The sequence below is a fragment of the Peromyscus maniculatus genome, chromosome 5 (assembly GCF_049852395.1).
Source record: "Peromyscus maniculatus bairdii isolate BWxNUB_F1_BW_parent chromosome 5, HU_Pman_BW_mat_3.1, whole genome shotgun sequence".
In the NCBI taxonomy this organism is placed as follows: Eukaryota; Metazoa; Chordata; class Mammalia; order Rodentia; family Cricetidae; genus Peromyscus; species Peromyscus maniculatus.
The window spans coordinates 101,802,054-101,816,772 of NC_134856.1; positions in this window are offsets into that span (position 1 = coordinate 101,802,054).

The following is a 14,719-nucleotide window of genomic DNA, read 5'->3' on the forward strand; positions in this document are numbered from 1 at the left end:
AATGAATTTGAGACAATAAAGAAAACACATGCTGAGGGAATGCTGGAAATAGAAATCCTGACTAAACGAACAGAAACTACAGAAACAAGCATAACCAACCGATTGCAAGAGATGGAACAGAGAATCTCTGACACTGAAGACACGATAGAGAAAATAGATTAGTCAGTCAAAGAAAACACTAAAGACAAAAAAGTCGTAACACAAAACGTCCAGGAAATTTGGGACACCATGAAAAGACCAAACCTAAGAATAATAGGGATAGAAAAAGGAGAAGAATACCAACTCAAAGACACAGAAAATATATTCAACAAATCATAGAAGAAAACATTCCTAACTTAAAGAAAGAAATACCTATGAAGATACAAGAAACTTACAGAACACCCAATAGGCTGGATCCAAAAAAAAAAGTCCCCTCGCCACATAATAATCAAAACACTAGCCGGGCGGTGGTGGCACACGCCTTTAATCCCAGCACTTGGGAGGCAGAGCCAGGCGGATCTCTGTGAGTTCGAGGCCAGCCTGGGCTACCAAGTGAGCTCCAGGAAAGGCGCAAAGCTACGCAGAGAAACCCTGTCTTGAAAAGCCCAAAAAAAAAAAAAAAAATAATAATCAAAACACTAAACACACAGAACAAAGAAAAAATATTAAGAGCCGCAAAGGAAAAAGACCAAGTAACATATAAAGGCAAACCCATCAGAATAACACCAGACTACTCAATAGAGACTATGAAAGCTAGAAGATCATGGACAAATCTCACGCAGACACTAAGAGACCACGGATGCCAACCCAGACTATTATACCCAGCAAAACTCTCAATCACCATAGGTGGAGTAAACAAAATATTCCAGGATAAAACCAGATTTAATCAATATCTGTCCATAAACCCAGCCCTACAGAAAGCACTAGAAGGGAAAATCCAACCCAAAGAAGCTAAACACATCCATGAAAAATCAAGCAATAGATAATCCCACACCAACATATACCACAGAAGGACAACACAACACAACCACAAAAAATAATAGGAATTAACAATCACTGGTCATTAATATCCATCAATATCAATGGTCTCAACTCACCTATAAAAAGACACAGGCTAACAGAATGGATAAGAAAACAGGACCCATCCATTTGCTGCATACAAGAAACACACCTTAACTTCAAAGACAGACACTACCTCCGAGTAAAGGGCTTGGAAAAGGCTTTCCAAGCAAATGGACCTAAGAAACAAGCTGGTGTAGCTATCCTAATATCTAATAAAATAGACTTCAAACTAAAATCAATCAAAAGAGATCAGGATGGACATTACATATTTATCACGGGAAAAATCCACCAAGATGAAGTCTCGATTCTAAACATTTATGCTCCAAATACAAAAGCACCCACATTCATAAAAGAAACACTACTAAAGTTTAAAACGCACATCAAACCCCACACATTAGTAGTGGGAGATTTTAACACACCACTCTCACCAAAAGATAGATCTACCAGACTGAAACTTAACAAAGAAATAAAGGACCTAACAGATGTTATGACTCAAATGGACCTAATAGATATCTACAGAATATTCCATCCTAACACAAAAGAATATACCTTCTTCTCAGCACCCCATGGAACCTTCTCAAAAATTGACCACATGCTTGGGCACAAAACAAATCTCAACAGAGACAAAAAAAATTGGAATAACCTCTTGTATCTTATCAGACCACCATGCCTTAAAGTTAGACCTCAACAACAACAAAAATTATAGAAAACCCACAAACTCATGGAAACTGAATAATGCCCACCTGAAACATCAATGGGTCAAGGAAGAAATAAAGAAAGAAATTAAAGATTTCCTAGAATTCAATGAAAATGAAAGTACAACATACCCAAACTTATGGGACACTATGAAAGCAGTGCTAAGAGGAAAATTCATAGCTCTAAATGCACACATAAAGAAGATGGAGCAATCCCATACCAATGAATTAACAGCACAACTGAAAGCTCTAGAACAAAAAGCAACCAACTCACCCAGGAGAAATAGACTCCAGGAAATAATCAAATTGAGGGCTGAAATCAACGAAATAGAAAACAAGAGAACAATACAAAAAATCAATGAAACAAAGAGTTGGTTCTTTGAAAAAATCAACAAGATAGACAAACCCCTAGCCAAATTAACCAAAAGGCAAAGAGAGAGCACCCAAATTCACAAAATCAGAAATGAAAAGGGAAACATAACAACAGACAATGAGGAAATCCAGAGAATCATCAGATCATACTTCAAAAACCTGTACTCCACAAAAATGGAAAACCAGGAAGAAATGGACAATTTTCTGGATAAATACCACATACCAAAATTAAATCAAGACCAGATAAACCATTTAAATAGACCAATAACCCCTAAAGAAATAGAAACAGTCATCAAAAGTCTCCCAACCAAAAAAAGCCCAGGACCAGGTGGTTTCAGTGCAGAATTCTACCAGACTTTCAAAGAAGATCTAATACCAATACTCTTCAAAGTGTTCCACATAATAGAAACAGAAGGAACACTACCAAACTCTTTTTATGAGGCTACAATTACCCTGATACCCAAACCACACAAAGATGCAAGAAAGAAAGAGAACTACAGACCAATCTCCCTCATGAACATCGATGCAAAAATACTCAACAAAATATTGGCAAACCGAATCCAAGAATACATCAAAACAATCCTCCATCACGACCAAGTAGGATTCATCCCAGGGATGCAAGGATGGTTCAGCATACGAAAATCAGTCAATGTAATACACCATATAAACAAACTGAAAGAAAAAAAAACCACATGATCATCTCCTTAGATGCTGAAAAAGCCTTTGACAAAATCCAACACTCCTTCATGATAAAGGTCTTAGAAAGATTAGGAATACAAGGAACATTTCTAAACATAATAAAAGCAATTTATAGCAAGCCAACAGCAAACATCAAATTAAATGGAGAGAAACTCAAAGCGATACCACTAAATTCAGGAACAAGACAAGGCTGTCCACTCTCCCCATATTTATTCAATATAGTACTAGAAGTTCTAGCTAGAGCAATAAGACAACAAAAGGAGATCAAAGGGATACAAATTGGCAAGGAAGAAGTCAAACTTTCACTATTTGCAGATGATATGATAGTATACATAAGTGACCCCAAAAACTCTACCAGGGAACTCCTACAGCTGATAAACTCCTTCAGTAAAGTGGCAGGATACAAGATCAACTCAAAAAAATCAGTAGCCCTCCTATACACAAATGATAAAAGGGCTGAGAAAGAAGTCAGAGAAACATCACCCTTTACAATAGCCACAAATAATATAAAATACCTTGGGATAACACTAACTAAACAAGTGAAGGACCTTTCTGAGAAGAATTTTAAATCTCTAAAGAAAGAAATTGAAGAAGATATCAGAAAATGGAAGGATCTCCCATGCTCATGGATAGGTAGGATTACCATAGTAAAAATGGCAATCTTACCAAAAGCAATCTACAGATTCAATGCAATCCCCATCAAAATTCCAACACAATTCTTCACAGACTTGGAAAGAAAAATACTCAACTTTATATGGAAAAACAAAAGACCCAGGATAGCTAAAAGAATCTTATACGATAAAGCAACCCTTGGAGGCATCACCATCCCTGACCTCTACTATAGAGCTATAGTAATAAAAACAGCTTGGTACTGGTATAAAAACCGACATACGGACCAATGGAATCGAATTGAAGACCCTGACATTAATCCATGCACATATGAATACCTGGTTTTTGACAAAGGAGCCAAAACTATACAATGGAACAAAGAAAGTATCTTCAACAAATGGTGCTGGCATAACTGGATGTCAATATGTAAAAGATTACAAATAGATCCATATCTGTCACCATGCACAAAACTCAAGTCCAAGTGGATCAAAGACCTAAACATAAATCCAGTTACACTAAACTTAATAGAAAAGAAAATAGGAAGCACTCTTGAACACATTGGCACCGGAGACCATTTCCTAAATAAAACACCAACAGCACAGACCCTAAGCACAACAATTAATAAATGGGACCTCTCAAAACTGAGAAGCTTTTGCAGGGCAAAAGACACAGTCAATAAGACAAAAAGACAGACAACAGAATGGGAAAAGATCTTCACCAACCCCACATCTGACAGAGGATTGATCTCCACAATGTATAAAGAACTCAAGAAACTAGACATCAAAGTACTGAACAGTCCAATTAAAAATGGGCTAAAGAGCTAAACAGAGAATTCACAAAACAAGAACTACAAATGGCTCAAAGACATTTAAAGAAATGCTCAACATCCTTAATCATCAGAGAAATGCAAATCAAAATGACACTGAGATACCACCTTACACCTGTTAGAATGGCTACAATCAAAAACACCAATGACAGTCAATGTTGGAGAGGATGTGGAGCAAAGGGAACACTCCTCCACTGTTGGTGGGAATGTAAACTTGCACAACCACTGTGGAAATCAGTATGGCGGTTTCTCAGAAAATTAGGAATCGAACTACCTCAAGACCCAGCCATCCCACTCTTGGGTATATACCCAAGGAATGCTGATTCATACCATAAAGATACATGCTCAGCCATGTTCATAGCAGCACTATTTGTAATAGCCAGAACCTGGAAACAACCTAGATGCCCATCAACGGAAGAATGGATGAAAAAAATGTGGTACATATACACAATGGAGTACTACTCAGCAGAGAAAAACAATGAAAGCATGAAATTTGCAGGCAAATGGATGGAACTGGAAAAAATCATCCTGAGTGAGGTAACCCAAGCCCAGAAAGACAGTCATGGTATGTACTCACTCATAGGTGGATTCTAGATATAAAATAAAGAACAATCAGACCACAACCCATAGAACCATAGAGGCTATATATATAGCATGGAGGTCCCTAGGACGACTGTGGCTTATAATAAATTTCAGTTTTACTCAATTATTGAAAAAAAATAGCCAAATGAATGGAAACACATGAACTATGAACCAAAGGCTGAGGGGCCCCCAGCTGGATCAGGCCCTCTGAATAGGTGAGACAGTTGATTGGCTTGATCAGTTTGGGAGGCAACTAGGCAGTGGGACCAAGTCGTGTGCTCATTGCATGAACTGGCTGTTTGAAACCTGGAGCTTATGCAGGGACACTTGGCTCAGTCTGGGAGGAAAGGACTGGACCTGCCTGGACTGAGTCTACCAGGTTGATCGCAGTCCTTGGGGGAGGACTTGTCCTGGAGGTGGTGGGAATGGGGGGTAGGCTGGGGGTAAGGGGAGGGGGTGGGAGGGGGGAGAATAGGGGAACCCATGGCTGATATGTAGAACTGAATGGTATTGTAAAATAATCTATATATATATATATATATATATATATATATATATATATATATATATTTAAAAAAGAAAATATATGAAAAGCAATTTTTAGCTGGGTAGTGGTGGTGCACACCTTTTATCCCAGCACTCGAAAGGCAGAGGCAGGCGGACCTTTGTGAGTTTGAGGCCAGCCTGGGCTACAGAGTGAGTTCCAGGAAAGGCACAAAGCTACACAGAGAAACCCTGTCTCAGAAAAAAAAGAAAAACAAATTTTAAAGCCAGTAACTGCAACAAAAAAAAAAATCAAAACCAATATAGCATTATCATAAACTTAAAATTTGTATTTTAAAACATTATATTAAACTATTAATAATTCTAACCATCAAAACAAAAACTAAATAAGTAAAAATATCCATACCACGGCTAATAACTACCTTCATTTACAGAGCTTTGGAGTTAAATCATGATTAGAGGATGGGTAAACAAAGAAAGCCAGTGTTTCCTAACATTTTGCAATAATCATGAGAATACTTCTAGCTTATGTTCATGCATTCCAAACAGTCAAGACAAAACAGAGATCTGCCAATATGCATTTAGTCAGCAAAGACTAAGGATGTCAGGATTTTATTCTGCTATGTTTCTAAGATTGCGTCCATTAAGTGCAAACAATAAAAATAGGAAATCCTGACAGAACAGAAGTGATGTATGTTTAATGATGTGATCGGTTTAAACAGCACCCCTGGCTAGAGCCTAATCCACGGAGTTCCATGTTTTGGGAGACCTTGGTCTTTCACTTCCCTACTGTGTTGTCTGCTCATGAATCATGTAGGTTAAAAGCAATTGGCATAGCATTTATGGATAGCACAGCCTGCAGATCTGCAGTAATGGAGGATGCCCAGCTTTCAAATACCCAAGCCTAGTCTTCCTAACTGGTATGTAATAGGATGATAAATTTTGGTCATGAAATAGGCTTCAGGTTCTATGATGATCTTTTCTAGAAGAAACAGCTCAAGTTTAAAAGTTCCTCTTTCAAAGAGAGAATTCTGGGAACTATCAACAACCACATGACAATAACAAGCCTCACTCTCTTTGGATTTGGTTTTGTGGCAGGAGCTAGTTCTCCAAAGGTAGTGAGGGAAAGGGCCCACAGCCAAAATTATTCATTGCTGACAATCGTTACATGAAAACAGGTATTGGGCTTGTAGGGAAGGTTACAGTTAAAACAGTGAAGTCAAGAACAGTGGAGATGAGAGATGAAAGAGCTTGAAGCTGAGGATGAAACAATGGATATGAGCAGAATAGAGGAGGGATGTGGGTCTGGAGACTCTGGACCAGTGTCAGCAGGCTGGCTGGCTCCTCAGAGCTCTCCTTCCTTGGAGAGCACTTGTTAAGGGCCCCCTGTCCTTCTACAGACCCTTGCTTCTGTTGTAGCTAAGTGAAACAGACTCAGCTGTAAAGATGGGTTCTAAACAGTCTCCACCTGTTTTAGGAAAAGAGCTTCCCAAACTACTCCTCAGACTACGAGTTAAATGTTAGGTAATGAAGAACAACTCCCGTTCCCTCTTTAGCTTTGATAGGAGTCGCTCCCATGGTGAAGCTGTAGGTTGATCACAGAAATGTGACAAACACAGCATAGGACAGTTTACAGCCAGCAAAACAGCTGCAAGTTTGATGACTTGTTGGGAACAACTGATAGGCCGTCAAGGTTACCAGTTAACAAACAGAGGCTTAGAAATTGATGAAGGGGGCATCACCCACCCCTAGTTGGGTGAATAGAGCATGATCACGAGCCATGTGTGCCAAGGCTACATGCATAGAGTGTATGTGTCCTTCTGTGGCTCAGGCCGTGATAGCTCAGAACACGAAACAGTCTCAACAGAAGACACATCTGCCTTTGTCCCGTTTCTACCAGGAAGCCTCTAGAGAGCCAGAGACAAACCAGCTCAACCGCTCTTCCTCTCTTGGGAGCCCCTCCTCCTCTCAGGAGTGTCTCTTCATTTTCCTTACTTTCTCACTTGTCTTCAGCTTCCCTTAATAAAGCCCACTTCCCCTTTGCTTACTTACTCCCATGGGAGCTGAATTCTTTCAGCTTTGTTGGAATGAGACAAGAAGCCACTGCTGAAGTTTGAAATTGGGTGACTGTTGAGTTTCCGGCACCATAAGGGCCTGGGTCACGCAAACCTGGACTGAGAATCATCCAAACTTCTCAAAAACTGTATCACTCTAATGCCAGAAACAGGGTTTCCTTATGGTCTTCTGGGCAGAGCAGCTCTCACGTCAGTTTGGCCTCAGCACTGGCTCTGGCTCCATTCATCTCATAGAAAAAACCAAATTTTCCACACATACTATGCCTCATACAATATTACTGTAAATGTTTCCTCCACAGCTTTATATTTATCAGCTCAGTTTCTTTATCCATTGCTTGTTATATCTTCATGCTTCTCCTGGTTTTCATCTAAGGTAAGTTTCCTTCCACTGGAAAACTCTATTTTAGTATTGTTTTTAGTAAAAGACTCTGAATTCTTGGTTTTTGTGTGTGGGTGCATCTGAAAATGTCTTCATTTCATCTTCATTTAAAGATATATTTTCATGACATAACAGCATAAAATAATGCTTTCTTCTAATGTTTTAAAGATGTTGTATCATCATATTCTAGCTTTCACCATTGGTGTTTTGACCATCGATGAGGCTCTTGCATCTGCTAATATTGTACATCTTTTTTCTTAAGCTTTATACAAAGTAGATGATTTTCTTTGTGTTGGGCATAGTCTTGTGTCTGTGGGTTTTTCTCTGATTATCCTGCTTGAGATTCCTCTTTGCTTTTTAATTGTTCTGGTTGATATCCTTGGTTACCTTCGGGAAATTCTTACCACTGACCCCAGAGATACTGTTTTGTTCCAATTCATTCTTTCCCCCTCAGAGTTCAATTATACTTATGCTAGACATTTTCATTTTTTCTCTTATCTCTACTTTCTCCATCTCTTCTCCCATCTGGGTATTCTCAGTTGTTCTTGTTCACTTCTCTTAGAATTAGCTGTGTCATCAATTAAAATAACTGAGTTCATAGTGAAATACTTTCAGTTGTAGACTTGATTATTTTGATTTATAAATTTTACTTTGCTTATGATACTTTTTCATAAATTATTTTGTCTTTATATTTTCTAATTTTTAAATATTTTAATCATTTTATTTTACAAGCCTTGGTACTGCCACTTGTGATTTATTTATATGTAATTTTCTCATGTTTTTCTATTACGTGATCATAGCATTTCTCAGATCTAGTAATTTAATATTAACATCTGGAATTTAATTTTTCCTATGTAAAATTTCCAGATGATGCTCTTTTCTTACAAGTAGGAATTACCTTTAACTCTGAAACAGATTATTTTGAGTTATGGCTTGCACTATATATCAATTTCCTCCAAATTGAAACATTGCAACCTAGAGGAAGTAGTAAACATCTGCAAATCTAAGGAAGATCCTGAAACTTATAAAATTCACAAGGCTTCCCTCCAAGGTTATATAGACAATAAAAAGGAGATGAGGCTCTCTTGAGTTGCCTGAAAGTCCTACAGAGAGCTCTATCTAGCACAGGAGCTTTTGTGAGTTATTACCCATGGTGTAGATTTTCAGTGACACCACTGCATTTGAGACAGTCACCCATCATCCATAACCCTTCCCCCATAGTTCTTCAAGTAGCTTCCTTAAACTCATTTGTTTACTAACCTAGATGTGGCTAGAATCACATATTTGATCTGTCATTGGTTCCCTATCTAGGGTGAGTAAAAAGTCTCTTCCTATCTCTCTAAGTCACACAACAGTTTAGTCAGTCTTCGAAAGGCTTAATCTACCACTTTACTCCTCATTCATTTTCAACAAGAGTCAAAAGTATTATCCTGGGTATCATTAGCTGATGATCTAGACCAATGGTTCTCAACCTGTAGGTCTTGACCCCTTTGGGACATCACATGTCAGATATCAACATTATGATTCGTAACAGTAGCAAAATTACAGTTATGAAGTAGTAATGAAATTACTTTAAGGTTGGGGGTCACCACAACATGAGGAACTGTATTAAAGGGTCACAGCATTAGGAAGGTTGAGAACCACTGCTCTAGACTCACCTCAAGCCTTTTCTTAGAAAGCCATTTATATCTCTGCCATACTTTATAGAAATTTTCTTTTTTAGGACTGTGGTCTCTCACCCCAGGATCTGTTCCATTACAGAAGAATTTTAATTAGTAGCCCTGAGTTAGAAAATGTCAGTATAGAACAGAAGTTTCTTAGTTTCCTTCTCCTAGTTCTCTCTTTAGGAGGCCCACCTACTTTACTCATTGTTTTGGATGCACATTCAGGCAAATAAATTCTGCATTTTATTTAACTTCCTGAGTTTGGTGCTGGGGACCAAACCCAAGACCTAGTGCATGCTAGGTAAAGATTCATCCTTGGGCTGTATTGCTAGTCCTGTGTTTTATTTTATTCGGCTTTTTAGATCACTCTTGGTGACACCTCTGATCATCTGACAGCCATTCTATTCCATGATGATTCAGATGCCAATGCAGTTTGGGCTGTTTTGGTAGCAGTTAAACACTGTTTCAGAATTGGTGAGTTCTACTCAAGAGAAAAGTGTCTTCCTTTTAAACATGCAGAGATTTACTTTCCTGACTTTGTAAAAGTTCTACTATGAATTGAATAATTCCATTATGAATTGTAAATTATGGATGGTGTCATGCATTGTAAATTTGGAAATGCGTTATCGAATGCCTGCATAAGCAAATATACTCCTTAATGTTCTTCAGTTGCCCTCTGTGTCCTGGCTACACCGTCCTTGTGTATGCCCCAAACTCTTTTTCCAGCTAGCACTTCCATCTCAATCCGGCTTTTGGCCGGTTTATGATTCTGTTGCTACTGTGCTTCGCTCATGGGTAAACAGGATATTGCTGTAGACTCGCAGATGGTCTCGCTCAAGCTTCAGCTCCTCCATTCTGCCACGGGGCTCTCAGCTAAACGGACCCTTGCCCTAAGCTACTCCTGTTGTGTCTCAGTGTGCCTGCTGGGGGCGCCCTCTCACTTCCATCATGCCCAACCCCCGGTCTCTGATGAACCTCTGTAAGGATATGGGAAAACAGAAGCTAAAACTGCTTTCTGTCTAATGTGTGGATTAAAAAAAAAAAAGAAAGAAAGAAAACTTTCTTCCTCTTTACCTCTTTCTTTGAGGCATGTATTCTTTTACTGTTCTCTTAAAGATGACTCCATCCAGTACAATGAGCTCCTACCTCCAAATTGGCTACCAGCCCTTGAAAGCCAAGCAATTATCAGAGCAGGGCCTCGGGAAGATGATGAATTGATAAAGGCTTTTGAGAGCACGGGTATTAAGGGAGATCAGATAGAAGTTAGAGCCCATTTTCTTCAGAGTGGAAATAAAAAGAGAGCCCGTGTGTGTGTGTGTGTGTGTGTGTGTGTGTGTGTGTGTGTGTGTGTGTTCTTCCTATACACAGAGTATAGAGTAACTGTAACTGTAGGAATGCATGCTGTGGCTTTTAAATTAAAAGACCTGAAAGTTTTCTATTTCTTTCTTTTTTCTCAGAAAGATGATTCATTATCCCATGTGGAGGAGTGTACCTTACAGCCATGGCTGTGCCTGTCCAGTGTCATATCGGCAGAGTCCAAGAGGGACAGAGTCACCTATGTAGGGGAAATGTCATTGTTATATATTCACAACAGACCATTTCCTGATCTATGAGAAATGATGGCATGTTGGACCAAACAACTTTTTTATCAAATATCACATTCAAGAATTGTACATTCCAGACTGAAGCAGAAACATTGAAATCTGTGACAGTCGTCATCTGGAGTTTGATGGTAGCAGTGGGAAAAACCACCTTGAGGGCCTCATTACTTTACACCGTGGTTTCTCTACATAAGAGATAATAGCAGCAGCAGCAGCTCCGCCACAGTGAATGCATCTGTTTGAATCTAGACTTACTAAACACTTAACTCCTCTGCTCCCTTTGCGTGTTAGACGTGGGGACCCACGAAGAATGGGGGATGAGATTTAGGCCACAGATACTTTGAACAGGGAACAAAAACAAAAACAAACAAACAAAACACTAGCAGGCACCCAGGATAGAATGTTTGGAATATAGTAGTTAATGTTAGTTAAAAACAACACCTCACAGAAGCTATTTGCCAACATGGGAGCTGATCCCTGCTGATCTACAGGAAGATCAGGGATGTCATTTCTACTTCCCTGGAGATAGGTCAGTAAAATAAAAGCAGCTGTGGAAACTGTCCAACAACATGAACAACAGTCACTGGAGTCCTTCTATCTCACCCATGTCTTTCCATCAGGCTTCCTCTTGCCTAGAACTCTACCCCACTGAAATGTTCTGGTGCATCCTTAGGGTCATTTCTTTGAAAGCCCTTGCTTGTAATGGTACATGTTCTCAGATGCTTCTCCGAATGATTTACATATGTCTGATAGTCATTCCTTCCTTGTTTCATGAATTCTCAATTTAATTCTACATTTTGGTTTTTTGTGTCCTTGTTTTTAACGTTGATTACTTTTAACATTGGCTTAATGTTCTAACAATGGGCATAAGTTGTTCACCGAATGGGTAAAATAATGCTGAAGAATTTGGTGATCTTATTGAACCTTTCTTTAATGAACTCATGATTTACTCTAGACCAGTAACTGATGTTAGGATAACAGAAGCAATCTGTGGCCCCTGAGAAAGCTGTTCCAAGGAATACAGTCTCCTCTCTGTCTGGGCAGTGACTATGTGTCCTGACAAGGGACCCCTTCTCTGTCTCTGATTGACCCTGAAGGACCAGCATGAAGCCTTGCGTCAAACTCCAGTCTTGCTTTCCTACTTGAAAACTCTTCTTTGATTTCTTTTAGTGGACAAAATGAAGTCAGAGTGCTCACCCTGTTCTGTCATTTATGTCCTGTGCAATCCAGTTTCAATCATATCAATTCCCATGGCCTACTTTGTGATGATATATTGTGTACCCTAATAAAATTTGCCTGAAGATCAGAGAACAGAACAAGCCACCAGATTAAACATAGATGTCAGGCAGTGGTGGCACACACCTTTAATCCTAGCACTCGGGAGGCAGAGATACATTTGGATCTCTGTGAGTTCAAAGCCCATGACTACATGGTTACTACATGAGACTGACTCAATCTAGGAGAGAAACAGAGCCAGACAGTAGTGACACACACTTTTAATCCCAGTACCTGGGAAGCATACATGTCTTTAATGGCTGGGCAGAGAAAGGTATGTAAGGCACAAGGAGACAGGAACTAAAGGCTTTTTCAGGCTGAGGAGTCTTAGGGGTAAGACGTGGCTTGTTCCTTTGTCTCACTGATCTTTCAGCATTCACCCCAAATCAGTTCTCTGATTCCCAGGTAAGCTTTACTGGGGTACACAATATATCTCCACAATCAGGCTCTGTTTTTTTTTTTTATTAATAAGACCTTTTAACATTCATATTATATCACTTCTTTCACCTTCATCTACTCCCAGGCTTACCAATCCAAGAATATTTTCTTTCATTCCTCCAGGTTGTTTCTTCTACCTATGCACTCCAAATGCACAGCTTGTCAACCAGACTGAAGTCCAAATTGCATCATAAATTATTCCAATTCTCCCCTTACAAGCTTTCTCCAGCTTCCTGTTAGGTATGGAGGACATATATACTTATTAGCATGATATACTAGGCCAGAACCCACTGGCTTACAACCAGCCCCCCAACTCCCCAATCCAAGCAGAGCATGGAAATTCTCCTGGGCTGCTTACATGACTTCCTGAACTTCCATCTTTGTAGGTCTGCCTGAAGCTCAGCGGCTGGCAACTTCCCTGTATCTTGCCAGTTCCCTCCCCCATGCTTTGCCACAACTTCACTTGGACTGTGTGGTCATTGCCCATTTCACCAGACCACCTCAAAAGAAGAAGTGAGATCTGGAAGTGGTTTCTATGACTGTCTTTTCAAGAATACATCATAGTGAGTAACCCACAGAATAGGAGCTCTAGAAATGTTGTAGAATCTAACAAAGCAATGAGATTTGATCCCCCATCCTCCTGGGGAGTATAGCCTTTTTTCCAGGACATCTTTCCATGTACAGACGGATTAGGAACTATTGATCTACATTGATACTTCTCACCTTACTTGTTAAAGAATGTCATTTCAAGTGTTTATTGTGCATTAGGCAATACAGTTCTGTAATAAAGCACATCTCTACATACAAATTTTCTTCTTTGTGGTAGGAGAGGAAAGGAAAGATAGATGACTTAGCAGAATGCCTATGTATATGAAAATATGTTATAGTAATTTAAAAAGAAGACTTGTAAGTTGAAAATAAATGGTGAATGTATCAAGTGGAAGAGGGCATAGAAAGATTGTAAGAACTAGAGGATCAAAGAGTTTTGTCTCCTAGTAACTCCAGAAGCTACACCCATAAAATCTCATCAACATGACTGCCCAAAAATGAGCTGAATAAGGATGACACCAGTGAACATGCCAGTGGACAGGGAAAGGCCTCAACCTTACACAAAAAATAGGCAACTGAGAAAAGATGGAAATGAGAGAGGTGTATGCATTGAGCAGGTTATATTTAGGAGTATATATGAATATACATATATATATGCATGCAATAACAATTGGTTGGGGGCATGAATCAAAGGAAAGCAGGGAGAGGTAGATAGGGACTTGAACAAAAAAGGGAGGGGCAAAATTATGTAATTATAATCCATATATTATATTAAATGAATAAAAATGCTTAACACAGATCTGTAATGGGTGCTGGATTTTGAAGGAAACTTTGAAGTTCTGGTTGTGCAGAGGTGGAAATAAAACCCTCCAGGTAATGATGAGGCTCTGAGCAAAGGCTTGGATGCCCCTGTGGGGGATTACCAGTCGCTTGATATGCCTGGGACATCAGAATCATGAAGAGAGCACAGGTGCCAGCTAAGGAGTCTTACCAAATGCTCAGTGTGTGGCTGTGTGATTATTTCCTGAATTAGCCTGAAATTATGAGAGATGCAGAGAATTTTGGAATCACAAATGACATTTCCATGTTTTCACCTTTAAAGCTATTTTTTTTTTTTTGGTAACAGAATGAAAATTAGACAAAAGCCAGGCTACAAGATCATATCACTGAATGAATATTCTGTTGGTCAAGTTTAAATAATGTAAGGTTTGGAGAGGTCAGCACCACCTGTGAGGATTTGCCCCTGTACTGAACAAAGGTTGAGAGTGGTTGGAGAGGAAGGTGTGCGCTTTGAGTACGTCCATCGCAGACATCGACGATGCCGTGACAAATGCAAGCATGAAAAACAAGACCTAATTCTTGAAGACTTTGGAACCGTAAACGCTGTGTTTAAAAGACAGCAAATTCCTG